Genomic DNA, 15,474 nt, shown 5'->3' on the forward strand with positions numbered 1-15,474 from the left:
CAGGTGTTTTTGGGCAGGGGAGGTTTGGGCGGCCGTCCAAGGTCCAGTGCAAAAGAAATAAGGGAGTGATCTGACCAGGGACAAGGCGAGATGGTGGGGGAGTTGGTAGGGATATTAAGGGTCCAAATTTGGTCAAGTTGATGACCTTGGATATGGGTAGGCGTAGCAAGCTGGGGAAGGAAGTTGAGGCTAATAAGCAGGGCCGTGAACTCCTTAGATCTTGCATCCTCAGCAGGGTCGTTCGGCCAATAGTTTAAGTCCCCGAGAACCAGGACTGCCGAATTGTTCACTGCTAAGGTGGCCAATAGGTCCTCAATAGAGGTAAGAAATTGGGGGGTGGACTGAGGGGGGCGATAAATAAGTACACAAGTCAGGGGAACCCCGAATGAGGTAGAACGGACTACTAGACAGTCCACAGCGGGAATAGGGGAAGATGGTAGTATCTGGAAGTGAAAATGAGTGCGGGTAATCAGGGCAACGCCTCCCCCTCTCTTTCCCCCAGGGCGATCCATTCTAATGGCCGAGTAGGTGGGAGGCAGCATGGCTAAAAGGCTCGGAAGGGAATCATCCCTAAACCATGTTTATGTAAGAAACAGTAGGTCGGGTTGGCAGGAGTCGAGCAGGTGGAATAGCTCAAGCTGATGCCCAACCGCAGACCTGGTGTTAAGAAGGATCGCAGTGGTGGTGGGCTGGGGGCTACAGGAGGTGCGAGGGGGGATGGAGTCGTGACTAGGTGACAGGTGAGCAAGGGGTGGTGGGGCATCAGGCAGCTGGTTAAATAACACATCAGGCCGTGAATGTGCGGAGGGAAAGTTACGTAATCCAAGTGAAGCGATACGCTCTAGCACTGTAGGGGGAGAGGACATAAGTGCCAGAGAGAGTGCATGGTCACCGGAGAGTACTTGATGGGTAAATGGGCAGAGTGACAGGTACCGGGCCCGGTCGGCCGCGGACGGGCGCAGACGGGCTTAACTGAGGCGCAACTCCGGCGCGCCTTCGTCGCGCCCGCTGCGCTCGTCCGCTGCGCTGACATATGCTGTCCGTATAAATAGGGAGTAGCGTGGGGGGAGTGGCTACGATGTAAACTCGGCTAGGAACCCAAGCCAAGATGGCGCCCGCGACCGCGGGAGCCCGCCACACAGCGCACAGCCCACAGCGATCTCCAGAGCCCCTAAAAAGTAAGTGCAGTTAAACAGACCTGTTAACTTTGAGTACAGTTAAGGTTAAGGGAAAAAAAAAATTACAATAAAATTGCGGCTGCTCGCAATCAGCAGCGCATGAGGTTTAAAAATCAGGAACTGTGTCCACAGCTACTCGGCAGTGCCAGGTGAGACCCTCTGCCACCGGGTCAATGCATCATTCTTTATATTCACAGGCTGGGTTTATGTGGAACCACGATTCTCCTTCACAAACCCTTTGCATGTCAATACAGTACACAGCTGAGGAGTTATATAGTGATTGTGGGTTTCCTGAAGGGAAGAGTGGACACTCATTAGTGTGTATGCCCCACATACACTGGTTGAGAGGACCCTGTAAGCCTTTGTGAAAGTAATTTTCATCTCTCCTGTGGTTATGACAGCTTTAACTTTGTCCTGGATCCTCAATTGGATACAAAAGGCCTATCCACCCTACACAGAACACCAACCCTTTCTAAATAGGCAACATCCCTGGAGCTTAATGATCCTTTGTAGGGTGTAAAGTATGACACAAATAATTTACATACTATTCTAGTTATATCCTAGCAATTGACTTAACCAGAATAGTAAGTACATACATTTTTCACAGCTGTTTATCAGACCACACGCATGTAGAAATTTGTCTGGGGTGCTTCATTAGAGGCTGCCGGGAAACCTGACATATGAATGCCTGGTAGCTACGAGATCAAGACTTTGCTAATTTCCTTTGAGTGGAAACCATCTGACTTTGAGACAAACCTCGAATCGATCTAATCAGCACTCATAGTGTATGAGAGGCATTCACAACTGTCTTTCATGTGAAGAAATAAAAACCTTCTAAGGGGTTCACTGTTATACCTGGTCCTTTAAACCAACAAAGAGGAAATGGGCACGGAAGCTGTAATATAAAAACAATGCATTTTATTACCTCATATGAGGGAGACTGTCATACGGTACCCTCAGGCCACTGTTGGAGACAGTCTGAGTACAGAGAACAGGGACCCTATATATGCATTTGTTACCTAATCTACATAAAACCAAGGGGAGGTCCTGGCACGTACAAGCATGCTTATTGACTAATATGGGTATACAAAATTTGCTTGCTCCACAAAGTGGGAGGGGAGACTAAACTGAACACATCAGTAAGAATAGCATGACAGTTAATGTGAGAAGTTGGCCTGGTATATGATGTTTCCAATTCTGGAACCACCTTGTATCAGTCCAAACAATCCCTTATGGTGCCTGGTTGTAAGTCAACCTTGTAGACAAGCTATCTTAATGGTAGCATAGACTAAGCAGCCTTAAAGGCTAAACTCAAGAGGTCGTGTTAAGCGAGCTGTTTTACCAATCACAGTCCTGTAATATCAAATGAAAGGACACCACACAAGTATATATTATAAAAATATATGTATTTATTCCTCAAAATAATCCCCAGTATTCTTTATGAACAAAGGGGCACAAGCGTTAAATCAAAAGCACAGTATAACATCCAAAGTTGCACAATTATGGATGAGGGCGAGGGGCCACTCGGACCATATACTAAAAAAATGGTGTAAGAGATACCAATCGATCAGTGGTTAGGCCTAGGGCCTAGGGAATCGCTGGGAGCAGTCGAGACAAGCAATGCTGAAGTCGGGAAAAGCCCGCGGGGTTCGGGTGCAGTGCTAAAAGCACACGCATGCACCAATGTTAAGTCAATGGTGCGTAAAAGTTACACAAATAGAGTTTTAGGACACTTCCGCTGAACCTAGAAGGACAAAACTTTAGACACAGACCCTAGAGGTGTGTACCAGTGTGGGAACACCGGCGTTGCAATGTTACCTCACCCACAGGAAGCGGGTGCATAGGGTCGAAGTGGCGTCGGGTTTCGTCACGCAGGTTCTGGGTGCTTGGAGCTGAAGATGCTGCAGGCGATGTGAAGGAGAAGTGTCCGGTGGGATCCAAGGGTGGATCAGAGTCGAAAAGTACCTGAAAGCAGAGGGGACAGAGTCTGGGTCACTCAGCAGTGACCAGGGTGGAACCAGGACGGAACCAGGCAATGTCGGGCGCAATCAGGTGGTTGTCGAGGAGCTTCTCTCCGCTGCCACGTGGGCTCTGGGGCATCTGCGACGTCCAGGAGCGGGTCACAAGCTGTCCCACGTAGGATCTCGCCGTCGGCGCTGTCGGCTTCAAGATTGGAGCAAACAACACTTGGCAAAAGCAATCCACGCGGAACTGGAAGATTGATTCTCACTCGGACCAGGAGGGTCAGAGTGGGGGCTCCTTTTCAGGGGAGCGGGTGCAAATCTGGAGCAACCAGAATCACAAGTCGTATTTCGGTTTTCGTCGGCACAGGGGCCACAAGCCAGCTGGCAAGTGACCGGGCCAACGCGTTGGGCCAAAAGAAGCAGAAGGGCCCCACGCAGCACTCGTCGAGTGTAGAGTGGTGAACTTCGGTGCAAGAGTGGCTCAGGGTTGGGGCTTCTCAAACCCTGGTGTACAGCTTCGAGGGTCACTCGTGGGCTGCACGGTCAGCGTCTCGTGGTCTTTTCAAGATGGAGTGCCCCACGCTTCCGGTCGCCTCCACGGGTCTCAGCTCTGCAGGGACTGTGGATCGGGCTGTAAGAAGGCAGGCAAGCTTGATCTCGTCGATCTCTGTCGCTCGAGTTCCGGCGGGAACTGCAACAAAGCAGACGTCGAGGGCTGGATGGTGCCTGTTTGCACAGGGTGGTCATTCCTTGACCACAAGGGATTTTCTTCATTCTTCTACGTTGAGTAGGATGTCGAAGGGTCCAGAGTTTCGTTTCTTATGTTTCATCAGGATAATCTGAAGTGCATTGGCACTGCTCCCAGTCTTATACCAATCTAGGGGGCTGGATTACCTGCTAGGTCCCCTCCTATGGGTGGGACCCAGGAAGGGGTGGATACACCCCTTTCCTTTGATCCAGGCCGCGCTGGGACCGGGGCTGGGGTGCCCCAGAACCGGTTTGGCCGGATTATGCAAGGGGCAGGCTTGTGCGCCCCAAACAGTGTCTGGTTTCTTTCAAACCTTCTTACAATCCACTATCTCCTGTCTGGGGTGGTGTGACACCTCCCTGCGACAGGAAACCCTTTGTCCAGGCCCCCTTGGCTGAGTTTCGGTCAGCTGCAGGGGGTCAGACCTGTGTCTGTGGCAGAAGCATCCATTTTGTGGATCTGAGGCACTTTTAAAAATCAACCGCATTTTAGCAAAGTGACATGTCTTCTCCCTCTAGAGGAGTGGAATGCTATCCCCGTCGCCAGGACTGGCGAGGGGATAGTATTCCACATCGTATGACACCTTACACGACATGTTTTGATAAAGCCAAACCAAAGTTGCTATATAACCGCGAGGATTATAATGCACTTAATAGTATATGGTATGGCTTTATCCCGGAACAGCTTAGGGAGTTGTTCCCGACAGCTGCAGACAGGCTCAGCTCATGCTAGAGCTCCATCTCACATTAAACCACGCACTCTGCCTCCAGGATTGATAAGGCCTTTCATAGGAGTGGCTCACAGGTTTATATGTGTCCAGATAGGTTTAGATATAGGCATACTATATCTAAGCAAGGGGTGATTACACCACCTTGCCCCAGCTGAGTGATCAGCCAGTTGTGTCAATTTTAGATAGCCAGCCAGGGGTGGCAAAAGATATGCTGCAGCCCCTGGTAGGCCTTGGATGCACCTATGCCCTGGGCACCTATAGTGCTCTGTACAGGGGCTGATAAGGTGCCCCAAGCCAATCTAGTTATGCACCTAGGGTACATGGAATCCATTTTACAGAGAGAGCAGATGGCCTGGGGCCCTGATTAGCAGGGAACCAGGCCAACTAAGTCGAAAACCAGCTAAACACAAGGCAAAAAATCTGGGGTAACCATAGTCAGGTAGCCACCTTCCTACACAACCCCCCCGCAAACGAAAGGAGATAAGGCTATCCTTGGCCAGGTAAGCCTATATTGCCTGAGTGGCCATATAAGGAAGTACCTGCACTAGCATGGGTACCCCCTGTCTCATGGTCCACTAAGCAGTCCCTCACCCTTGGGTTATTGGAGGGTCTCCACCATAGGGAATCACTACCTTGGGTGTGTTTATGCAAAGTCAAAGGCTGGTTTGGATATGGAGTATTGAAGTGGGGCTCCACTAATTTAGGGCCCAGCTTCCTCCAATTATCTTCCACCATGTGTGCCTTTCTTTCTTCAACTGAGTTGCACTGTGCTCTCAGGGTCAACCTCTGGCTACCTACAGCTGGAGGTTGGGTCCCTCTGTTTGGCTTGCTGGAGGGACAGTTCAGGTTTGGGCCCTTTGGGTCCCAGGTTTGGCTGTGCCCAACAGAATCCATCTGTGGGAGGTCCCTAACTACTTTTAAGGGGGCTCCCTCAGGAGTTTTTAAAGTTTTCACCTTACTAGGGCTACTAGTTTTGGTGCCCCTAATCTGTTGATGGGGGTGATTTATTTGACAAGGGGCCCTCTGGGTCTCACTGTCCTTCTTGTCCTCTGCAGCCCTGGGCTGACTAAGGCAAGGTAGAGAGGGGCAGGTTACCTGCTCCAGACTGGGTCCCACCTGAGAAGGGTCCACTGACATCAGAGGCTCTGTCAGGCTAGGCCTGACTACCTCTGGGGCAGTTTCTTCACCAGTTTGTGTGGAGTTGTCCATCATTTCAGGCTTCACAACACACATATCAGTTTGAGTTTGGGCTGTGGCCATCACAGCCCCACCAACCTTTTCAGGAGGGGACTCAGTTTGGGTTTCTGCTGTTATCATAACAGCTTTGCTATTCTGTTCAGGAAGAGCTTCTGCTAAAGATGGGGCTGAGTCTTGCCTAGCCCTACCAACCTTTTCAGGAAGGACATCTTGAATTGGGGCTGTAGCCATTACTGCCCCACTAACCTTTCCATTGGAATTTACCATTCTAGAATGGGTTTCCTGTTCAACCTCAGCCCAGACTGAGATTTCTAAATCATTCCCAAGTAGGCAGTCTACAGGCAAGTTTGGTGACACTGCCACTCTCTTTGGGCCAGTGACACCTCCCCAGCTGAGACTTACTACTGCCATGGGGTGATTTGTTTGGATGCCATCAATGTTTGTTACCTGGTATGTGGCACCAGGTAAAATTTGCTTAGAGGGGACTATACAGTCAGCCACCATGGTGATGCTAGCCCCTGTGTCTCTAAAGGCTTCAACTTTCAAACCATTGATGATGGGTTCTTGTCTATATTTGCTCAAGGTATTTGGGCAATCAGAGAAGTTGGCAAACCCCATGCCAGTCTCATAAACAAGATCATTTGGGGATGGGGACCTGGATAGGCCAGGGTCCACCTGGGCTCCAAAAGTAAACCCACCCAGATTCCTGGGTGTGCTCCCACTTCCTGGGGGATTACTGCTGACAGTAACAGGAGGTGTTGGAGCTGGCTTTGGAGGTATGTTTTCTTTATTGCCATTCTTTGGACAACAGCTGTCTGTTTTCCAATGCCCAACCTGTTTACAGATATGGCAATAGGGCTTTTTCTCAGTTGAGGAAGTGTCTTGGGACCCACCCCCATTCTTGGAGTTTTGGGGCCCTGGGGAAGTCTTTTCTTTACTTTTATCCCCACCCTTATCTTGAGGCTTGGTAGACTCCTTCTTCTGGTTACTGTCCTGATTCTTAGGCCTAATCCTGGTTCTGACCCATTTATCTGCCCTCTTTCCCAATTCTTGGGGAGAGGTTAAATCTGAGTCCACCAGGTGCTGGTGTAAGAGCTGGTTCTGACAATTACTTAGGATCTGCTCCCTCATAATCAAATTATACAATCCTGTAAAGTCATGTACTTTGCTGCCATGTAGCCAACCCTCCAGAGCCTTAGTAGCACAATCTACAAAATCAGTCCAGTCCTGAGTCTGTGTCTTCTGGGTGTCTCTGAACCTTAACATGTATTGTTCAGTGGTTAAGCCAAACCCATCTATCAGAACACTCTTCAGGACTTTGTAATTGTTTGCATCCTCATGTCTAACAGTGAGGAGCTTATCTCTCCCTTTCTCTGAAAAGGAGTACCATAAGATTGCTGCCCACTGTTCCTCAGGAACCTGCTGTACCATGCAGGCTCTCTCAAGAGCAGTTATCCACTTGTGGATGTCATCCCCTTCCTTGTAGGGGGGCACAATCTTTGTCAGGTTTCTACTATCATAGGACCTAGGTTTCTCTCTTGGAATATTGCTGCCACCAGTGGCATCTAAGCCACACATTTTCTGTTCTCTTGCTAAAGCAAGTCTGGCTTGAGCCAGGGCTACCTCCTCCCTCTCTATCTGGAGTTTGACAGCCCTCATCCTTGCTTCATGCTCTTTCCTCTGAGAGGGAGTCATTCCTCTCTGAGATTCTCTTGAGGCACTAGAAATATGAGAGTCCACAGATGGCGATCTCACTCTTCTGTTGCCTGGGAGAATGGTGTTTTGGGATCTGGGGAGGTGCTGGCCCTCTCCATTCCCAAGTAGGTCTAAGTTGGCCTGGCTAAGCCTGGCAACTATAACCTGGTTACCCCTCTGATCCTGATTTTCAGGGTCCTCTACATCTGAGTCCTCCTCTTCTTCATCCACTGGAGTGGTCTCATTCTCAGGGGGTTGTACTCCATCTTCTGAATCTAAGGGAGCTGCACTCTAAGTCATCCTTTTCCAGAATGGCTATCAGGGTAGGACTGGTGGGACTTCTGCCCCTTTTTAGCCCCCTTGCAATGCACAAGGCACACAAGTCTTTGTGGCTAAGTTTGTCATAGCTGGAAGTTGCCTTGGTAAGGTTAACTGTAACAGGCAGAGAGCTTGAAGCTTCACCTGTGCCAGACATGACTCTAGTGTGGTGTAAGTGATGCACCTACCTACACTAAGTGTTTACCTACTGTACCTTGCTAGTGAGTTGTAGTCAGGGTGTGCTAATCCCTTTAATCTACAACTACTAAGTTCAGTAGAACTTAAATATGCTAAGCTTTTGATTTATATGTACCTAAGGTACTTGATGTGATCTTTCAATTTGATAAAAAGATTGCAATGGTAAAACAGCAAGCTCAAATCTGCACCGCTGCGCACCAATGTGAGAAGTTGGCCTGGTATATGATGTTTCCAATTCTGGAACCACCTTGTATCAGTCCAAACAATCCCTTATGGTGTCTGGTTGTAAGTCAACCTTGTAGACAAGCTATCTTAATGGTAGCATAGACTAAGCAGCCTTAAAGGCTAAACTCAAGAGGTTGTGTTAAGCGAGCTGTTTTACCAATCACAGTCCTGTAATATCAAATGAAAGGACACCACACAAGTATATATTATAAAAATATATGTATTTATTCCTCAAAATAATCCCCAGTATTCTTTATGAACAAAGGGGCACAAGCGTTAAATCAAAAGCACAGTATAACATACAAAGTTGCACAATTATGGATGAGGGCGAGGGGCCACTCAGACCATATACTAAAAAAATGGTATAAGAGATACCAATCGATCAGTGGTTAGGCCTAGGGCATTGCTGGGAGCAGTCGGGACAAGCAATGCTGAAGTCGGGAAAAGCCCGCGGGGTTCGGGTGCAGTGCTAAAAGCACACGCATGCATCAATGTTAAGTCAATGGTGAAGGAAAAAACTTTAGACACAGACCCTAGAGGTGTGTACCAGTGTGGGAACACCGGCGTTGCAATGTTACCTCACCCACAGGAAGCGGGTGCATAGGGTCGAAGTGGCGTCTGGTTTCGTCACGCAGGTTCTGGGTGCTTGGAGCTGAAGATGCTGCAGGCGATGTGAAGGAGAAGTGTCCGGTGGGATCCAAGGGTGGATCAGAGTCGAAAAGTACCTGAAAGCAGAGGGGACAGAGTCTGGGTCACTCAGCAGTGACCAGGGTGGAACCAGGACGGAACCAGGCAATGTTGGGCGCAATCAGGTGGTTGTCGAGGAGCTTCTCTCCGCTGCCACGTGGGCTCTGGGGCATCTGCGACGTCCAGGAGCGGGTCACGAGCTGCCCCACGTAGGCTCTCGCCGTCGGCACTGTCGGCTTCAAGATTGGAGCAAACAACACTTGGCAAAAGCAATCCACGCGGAACTGGAAGATTGCTTCTCACTCGGACCAGGAGGGTCAGAGTGGGGGCTCCTTTTCACGGGAGCGGGTGCAAATCTGGAGCAACCAGAATCGCAAGTCGTATTTCGGTTTTCGTCGGCACAGGGGCCACAAGCCAGCTGGCAAGTGACCGGGCCAACGCGTTGGGCCAAAAGAAGCTGAAGGGCCCCACGCAGCACTCGTCGAGTGTAGAGGGGTGAACTTCGGTGCAAGAGTGGCTCAAGGTTGGGGCTTCTCAAACCCCGGTGTACAGCTTCGAGGGTCACTCGTGGTGGGCTGCACGGTCAGCGTCTCGTGGTCTTTTCAAGATGGCATGCCCCACGCTTCCGGTCGCCTCCACGGGTCTCAGCTCTGCAGGGACTGTGGATCTGGCTGTAAGAAGGCAGGCAAACTTGATCTCGTCGATCTCTGTCGCTCGTGTTCCGGCGGGAACTGCAAGAAAGCAGACGTCGAGGGCTGGATGGAGCCTGTTTGCACAGGGTGGTCACTCCTTGACCACAAGGGAGATTCTTCAGTCTTCTACGTTGAGTAGGATGTCGAAGGGTCCAGAGTTTCGTTTCATCAGGATAATCTGAAGTGCATTGGCACTGCTCTCAGTCTTATACCAATCTAGGGGGCTGGATTACCTGCTAGGTCCCCTCCTATGGGTGGGACCCAGGAAGGGGGTGGATACACCCCTTTCCTTTAATCCAGGCCGCGCTGGGACCGAGGCTGGGGTGCCCCAGAACCGGTTTGGCCGGATTATGCAAGGGGCAGCCTTGTGCGCCCCAAGCAGTGTCTGGTTTCTTTCAAACCATCACTGCTACAATCCACTATCTCCTGTCTGGGGTGGTGTGACAGGAAACCCTTTGTCCAGGCCCCCTTGGCTGAGTTTCGGTCATCTGCAGGGGGTCAGACCTGTGTCTGTGGCAGAAGCATCCATTTTGTGGATCTGAGGCACTTTTAAAAATCAACCGCATTTTAGCAAAGTGACATGTCTTCTCCCTCTAGAGGGGTGGAATGCTATCCCCGTCGCCAGGACTGGCAAGGGGATAGTATTCCACATCGTATGACACCTTACACGACATGTTTTGATAAAGCCAAACCAAAGTTGCTATATAACCGCGAGGATTATAATGCACTTAATAGTATATGGTATGGCATTATCCCGGAACAGCTTAGGGAGTTGTTCCCGACAGCTGCAGACAGGCTCAGCTCATGCTAGAGCTCCATCTCACATTAAACCACGCACTCTGCCTCCAGGATTGATAAGGCCTTCCATAGGAGTGGCTCCCAGGTTTATATGTGTCCAGATAGGTTTAGATATAGGCATACTATATCTAAGCAAGGGGTGATTACACCACCTTGCCCCAGCTGAGTGATCAGCCAGTTGTGTCAATTTTAGATAGCCAGCCAGGGGTGGCAAAAGATATGCTGCAGCCCCTGGTAGGCCTTGGATGCACCTATGCCCTGGGCACCTATAGTGCTCTGTACAGGGGCTGATAAGGTGACCCAAGCCAATCTAGTTATACACCTATGGTACATGGAATCCATTTTACAGAGAGAGCAGATGGCCTGGGGCCCTGATTAGCAGGGAACCAGGCCAACTAAGTCGAAAACCAGCTAAACACAAGGCAAAAAATCTGGGGTAACCATAGTCAGGTAGCCACCTTCCTACATATGGGTATACACAATTTGCTTGCTCCACAAAGTGAGAGGGGAGACTAAACTGAACACATCAGTAAGAATAGCATGACAGTTCTACACTAGGAGCAGGTGCATTCTACCAGCTAGGCCTGTCTGAGCACGTGCAAGGCTCTGGAAGAGGGAGAAAGCACATGGCGAGCACATAGCTAACTAAAATGGCTGACAAGAACAAAATGGCTTTCATCTCATGCTAACAGCGATTCCTGCAATCTTTAACACATGGACAGGCAATATCTTACACAGTTACGGAAAACACAGGAAAGGGAGGTTTCATTCTGAGTAGAAAATATTACATCCAAGAACAGGAATTGGTAATCTTGTGACTGATGAGGAAGCTTTCTCGATTTTGAAATTAGACCAGCAATGCACCAGACTGCAAATGCTCAACACTGTAAAGCTTGTTTGGCGTGCCACACAATACAACATTTATAAGTGAATTATATATTATTACATACTGGCGGGTGGCAGTTAGGACCTAGTTTCCATAGGAAACGTATTTATTGTTTTGCTAGTGACTTTCGTGCGGTTTGACAACATTTCACTCAATTTTCACGATTAGTTTGCCACTCGCTTCAGCTGGTGTCTAGAAAGTTTCGGGGGAAATTGTCCAGAAGGGCTGAGAAATAAGGATGGAAGAGGGTCTCAAAACGTATTTTCCCCATGCAATTTCCCATATGGTTTTAGACACAACTAGAGCCCGAACCGCTGAATGGAATTACACCAATTTTAGAAGAAAGCTAGACCTTGATCCAGAAAGACTGTCTTTTGTAATTTAGTGTAAATCTGTTCAGTAGTTTTGGAGTTAGTAAAGAGAAAAGATTCAAGTATATCTAGAGATTTAGAGCCACAGTAGTGGATCAGCAGATCCATGCACCAACAGCAATGCCGTGATTGGCTGGCCACAACCTGAGTTTTTTTAAAATTGTCTATTAGATTTTCGAATTGTCAACAAGCAAGACGTTTGCATATCATCCAAGAGAGGAAAGAAAAAAGAGACATGGGTATATCACCAAGACATGTTAGGTAGACAGCATTCCCATATCAATTAGTCATCCCAGGTATAAGCAATTATCAAGGCCCGAAACGTATGTGAATGTGACCCATCGTATACAAAATAAGCTGGTGTATATAAGGGAGGGGCATCACGCAGTAGCATTTTGTTCAGTGGATTGAAGATCGGGGCGAAAGGGTAGCCAAATATCTTTAGGGCATGATATGAGGGGTTGAAGGTGGGCATAGTCTTAGCCCACTTTTTCACATTTGCTCATCCTCCTGAGCCAGTCTGAGGAAGTAGGTGCGCAGGCACTTTCCCAGTGTAGTTCTATTTCCCACTTACCAAGTAGTAATGCCAAGGAGACTAGGCGGCGGACGAACCGGGGTACATTAGGAGTGTAGCCTAGAAGCACAACTTGAGGGTCTTGTGCTAGCTCAGCACTCGTCATGTCAGAGATATGTTCAAACACTGCTAGCCAATATGTGCATCTAGGTGAGGTGTGCAAAGTCTGCTCCCGAGGCCTGATACCTCAAGCATCTATCAGATCTAGTGTGATCCAATGTGGCAATATCAAGTGGTGATAGGTAGTAACGGTGTAGGAATTTAAAATGCAAACATTTATGCCGATTGCGGTTAGATACATGCTGAGTTTGTGTACAACAGTATGTCTACATCTTGTCCGTGGTTGTTTCCCCAATTCTGTCATCCAGATCTCCTGCATCTGTGCAATGGTGTCTGGTTTCAGAGCAATACATGGTCGGTACAGTATGGAGGTCTTGCGGTCTTCCCCTGCATCTTCAGTTGCCAGCGTTAAAGAAGAGAAATCCTCGGGGGAGTAGAAAGGAGGGTATAAGTGATCTCAACGTGTTCCGGAGCCCCCAGAAAATAAAAAGGTGCATAAACAATATGTCCCCAGCCCATAGGCCCTCGACCGGAAGCGTGATATCCCCATCCAGGAGTAGATCCCTCATTGTGCAGAGATTATGCTGTTGTAGCGTGTGCTGAACATAAATGTTGAACTAGCTTCGCCCTAGTGAGCAGCAGCCATGGGTTGTCCTATATCAGGATGGCACCAGAATAGAGGAGTTTGCCATCCAGCATGCTTTGTAGCTGGCGCCATGCCCAGCATGTGGTGGACATCATCTGAATGTCTCTAGTGTCAAGTGGTATGCCCTTAGGTAGCATCTGGGAGTGTAGGAATCCATCTAACAGCGTGTTCCGGACGTAGGAATGGGATACGGCCATCCGGGTGACACCAGCGAGGTGTGTAATGGCACCGGGCTGCGAGTTAGTAGAAGCACAGATCAGGAACACCAAGACCTGTGCGCCTATAAGGAAGTGTGCAGTATCCGACTACAGGAGGTAGCCCAAACCAGCCGAATGAGGAATTCACGGAGGGTACAGAAAAAGGATTGTGGCAAGGGGATGTTGGAGGAAATATACAGGATGCGAATGGCTACGCACTTAGTCATAGAGAGGGTCAGCCAGATTCAACGATCCACCTGTGCTTTAAGATTAGCCAACGCTGGACTGTAGTCAAGTTGTACGACCTGGTCCTTGTCTCTATGGAAATAGATACCAAGGTATGTTTGTGCCATCCACACCCACTTGAGGGGTAACTTTGCAGGCGACGGAAGGCTTATGTCTGTCAATGTAAAAAGCTCTGATTTGGTCCTCTTTATGTGGAGGCTGCAGAGATCGCCAAATTGTGCAATCTCCTGCATAAGGGAGAGTAGATTGCAGTCAGGATGTCTGATAGATAGCAGGATGTCATCCGCATATACTGATATTAGGAGAGACCTGTGAGTGAGCTGCAGCCCATGATTCAGATGGCGTTCCTGCATTGTACGGCCCAGAGAGTACATTGCAATTAGAAATGGAAGGGGAGACAGCAGGAGGCCCTGCCAGGTGCTGTGCAAGACCAAGAAGGCATCCGTCAAACCATGGGGTGAGTATATAGAAGCATGATCAGTGCAAGGATTGGGTGGATGCCGAGTTTACCCAAAGCGTCCCTGAGAAAAGGCCATTCGACCGAGTCAAAGGCCTTTTCTGCATCCAACAGAGCTATGGCTGAGGGGATTTTATTAAGCACAGCAAAGAGAAGATTCTCTCCATAAGCAGAGCCAACTTGGTAGCAAGCACCTTAGCCAGGATTTTAATATCTAAGTTTAGCAGTGACGGGGCGCTCACACGAAATGGCTGCACTTAAGTGAGGCTCCCGCGGCCTGGGCCACAAATTCTACAGTATCCTGCCCATACACCTATGTTTGAATGCTGGCAAGATGATTAGGCACCCATGACTGCTGCGAAGTCAAAACTCCCTCTGAGAGCGAATAACGCCGTGGGCCTTCTCATAGGCTTAGTGGAATCATTGCGACCTAACCAGGCACAACAGTGCCCTGAAGGAAGGGTTCCCCCAGCTGAAATACTGCAGTGGACCGCCACTGCGTCCCATGAGGTGTGAGGAGCAGGATACGGCCTGTAAGCAGAAACACTGAAGGGCACCCAGCAGGGAAAGTGCAAAGCGGAGGAAGGTCTGATTGCTTCGAGTGGACACGGCGGCTGGTGCAGAGGCAACCTAGTACCCGGGTTAGGAATACCTGCGGTGCCTGCAGAGAAGCCCTAACAGTGGGGGTGGAGTGGAGCAAAGATGGCGGACCACTGCCACTACCCTGCACAGGTGAAGAGCGGTAAGAGCTCAGAGAAGCGGGCGAGCGGCAGCCTGACAGTCAGTGGCACAGTGATGAGCACGGATGCCACAAGACTCCTGCCGAAGCAACAGGAAGACGGAGGGAAAGGGGGCTGGCAGCCTCCTCCCACTCTGTGCAACAAACCGGCATTGGTCAAATAAATGTGAGAGACCCCAGAGTGCCTCATAGAAATAATGGAGACCTCGGCTAGTTAGGGAAGAATAATAAAACCAAAGGAAGAATAATAAACCGGGTACAAAATATAAGAGAAGAAAAGCTGCCAGGAAAGTATTAGCCGTGCACAGAGGCTTACAGCGGATTGAGGCAGGTCTGCAATGCCCAATACTATTTGCTACTCCGTGGCATTGCGGGAGGCCCAGACCTAAGCAAACTCGAGTAGGGTAAAGAAAACAGGCCCGGAGTCACAAAGAGCCACAAACCGAAAACTTAGTGACCTACTGGGGAGAAACCCTGCTGGGACAGGGCACGCTGCAACTATACTGCTGACGGTGCCCTGGGGTGACAAGTGAGGATTACCCCGCTCTGGACCTCTGCTCTTTGTGAGGGCTACACCTAGTTCTTTGCCCCTTGGGGTGGAGGGGGGCCGATTTATACAGCGCAGAGCGGAGTACCTCCTGCAGCCAGCGCAAAGGAGAGGTAGGGGCCCAATATGGGCAGAACAGAGGGCTAACCGTCAAGATTGCCCTTTGAGCCCCGTAGAGTTGCGAGGTCCCAATAAAGGTATACAGAAGGGGAAATGGCAAAGGGGCTTCCAGTTACTCAGGACCCTGCATATGATGTCATGAAGTCCCTCTTGCAGACTATGAAACAGAGCCATAGAAACCAAGATGGTCTCGATATGCAT

Source organism: Lissotriton helveticus, chromosome 4_1, assembly GCF_964261635.1.
Source record: "Lissotriton helveticus chromosome 4_1, aLisHel1.1, whole genome shotgun sequence".
NCBI lineage: Eukaryota > Metazoa > Chordata > Amphibia > Caudata > Salamandridae > Lissotriton > Lissotriton helveticus.